We start from the raw sequence: 2,761 nt of genomic DNA, 5'->3' as shown, positions 1-2,761 counted from the left end.
CAAAGGTTCCGTTTACATATTCTCCATCTGGACCTTTTGCTCAGTGGCAGCAGCAAAGAGGTGATAGCGACGATATCGGTGGTGAGGAATTTCATTGTGTCGTAACGTGAAGAAAGCGAGCAAATAGCTTCCTGGAGTAAACACAAGCTAGATTCCCTAAGCGGAGAAAAGCTGATCTATTAAAAAAAATTGCTGGGATCCATTGCGATAGGTAGAAACTCCAAGCAATGTAAAATATGGCCCGGACCGTGATTACCAGCATGAACGTTAAACTTCAAAAAGTAGTTAATCATTTAATAGTTTTTGTAAATTTATACAGAAAAAGTAAGCATTATACCATCCAGCATAAATAAAAGTCAGTTTCATTATGTTTTATCAGTGAAAACCTATTCTGATATCAAATGAGTCAATTTGCCGTACGTCATCTTTCAGCAAGAAAAGTTTCTTAAAAAATTCTGGGAACGATCTACTCATGTAATTTATGCACCCACTTAAGTTTATCTTTGTTTTTGCGAAAAACAGTGCGTAAATTACATGGGTTTTTACGGTAGTTTCGAGTGGATTTCTGTCGTCGATGAGAGAGAGAGAGGGAGAGACAGAGGAGTGTCTTGCTACAAAAAATGAGAGAGGGTGACAATTCTTCGACTGCTGGCATGACTATTAGATAAGCAAGAAGACAAAACAAGATGACCATTCTAATCACAAACAACAACTCCGACATCTCCGCCATCATCACCTCTATCACTACCACTACGATGCGCTGGAACAGCCAAGCGCCTTCAGGAGCCTCACCAGTTACCTCTGCAAGGCGAGTTGTCAGTGAAGACAGGTATCTCGCAGTTGGTGGTCCAACCCCACCAAATGTCTCGAATGCCATAAGATGGAGAATGTGGTTGGCCGACAGATCGCGGTGTTTCCGGATTTTGTTCCACTCGGCCGCAGACGCTGTGGATCTCGCCCTCGCCGCAGCATCCAGGACGCGAGAAGAAGCAAAGGAGTAGCTAATTGTGACATCTCACACAAGACATCTGCCTTACAACCAGGGGCACAGGATGAGGCCGTCAGGTCTCTTCCCATCACATCTGGACAATTCAGATGGTTCCAAGATGGAAGGGATGTTTGCCTGGGCCAAGCTTCTCTTGAATATCAGGTTCAACTCCGTATGACGCGCGAAGCGACCAGCATTCAAGCGGCAAGAAAGGCCATTGGGGCCTGTGGAGCCGAGGATCTTGCCACAACGACAGATCAAACTCGTGCATACGTCAGCTCCCACTCTGAGGGCAATGGAGACACGAAGTTTGTCCAAGCCATCAACATTAGCCACAGGGCTCGCATCAATCCAGTCACCCGCGGCAACGCGGCAACGCTGCAAGCGTGATGGCGTGCCTCAATAGCCATTAGAGGGGTTTCCCAGCGTCCCAAACTTTTCAACCCAAGGTAGTGAATTCTTTTGGGTTTTTCTTTTTCTCTTTTTTGTTTTTTTGTTTTTAATTTTTTCAATTGTGTTCTCAGTTTTGTCCAATTTTCTAATTAAATTTTATTATCAACAATATTATGTTGATACATATTTCTTACAAAATCTTTACCCAGTGACCTATTCGTTTTTTTAATTTTTTTTATTTCGTTTTGGTTGCATGCAAGTTGTGTAGAACAAGCTACTCAAGTCTGTCCCTTGTTTTGAAATAAAATGATATTGTTGCTTATTCTCTAAAGAGGATAAAATACTTTTCCCTTAAGCACAGAGGACATCTCACGGAAATCCAGAGCGACCCACGCTTGTTTGTGATAGTTTTGGAAGAAACTTCTTTTATTTGCCAAACTCGTTGATGACTTATTTTCTTCTGTGGCACCAGCGTAACGTTTGTATGTAGCGTATTAGCAATCTGTACCATAAGCCTATGCACAACACCTTTAATGAAGCAGCTGTTATTTAAAGGGTAGCAACCGGGATCTTTGATATTACACGTGGATACAAATTGAAGATGGCTTCTAGATTTTTTTTTTTTTTTTTTTTGGCTGTTATTGGTCAACTCAAGTCACATTGTATTCCTACTGTAGAAGCGACATCAGCTCTTTTCTTTATTCTTAGGCTCACATACTAAGGACATAATATTGGTAGAAAGCTGTCGCCACTTTGGCGGCAAAGTACGAAGTAGTGCATTCAGCAACATCAGTTCATTATCATGAATATCACATACGGTTGGACGTGGGGCGCGTAGCGTGTCAGTTACTCGATTGTCTTTCAGTGGGGTATTAAACACGTTAGCACATATATATGTTGATGAGTAGCATATTTCTGGTCCTGGCATATCTCTGTTCAGTATTTTACCGGTGGTTCGTGAATATTGTATTTAGAAATTAACAGCGCACTCAACAATATAAACATATAACGCCTCTATTTTCCTTTAAAATGTACATTTTTCAGATTTATGTACAACTAAGGCGTGGCTGTATTGTTAGAAAATTGCTTCCCAAACACATAGTTCTGGGTTCAGTCCCACTGCGTGACACCTTACGCGAGTGTCTTCTAATCTAGACCCGCGTCGACCAAAGCCTTGTGAGTGGATTTGGTAGATAGAAACTAAAAGAAGTCCGTCGTGTATGTGTGTGTGTGTGTGTGTGTGTTTGTGTGTGTGTGTGTGTGTGTGTGTGTGTGTGTGTTTGCCCCCCTCCCCCCAATCACCACTTGACAACCGCTGTTGGCGTGTGTACGTTCCCGTAACTTAGGCAAAACTGACGGGTAGAATAAATTCCAGGCTAA

The sequence above is a fragment of the Octopus bimaculoides genome, chromosome 12, assembly GCF_001194135.2.
Source record: "Octopus bimaculoides isolate UCB-OBI-ISO-001 chromosome 12, ASM119413v2, whole genome shotgun sequence".
NCBI lineage: Eukaryota > Metazoa > Mollusca > Cephalopoda > Octopoda > Octopodidae > Octopus > Octopus bimaculoides.
This window is presented reverse-complemented; position numbering follows the sequence as displayed.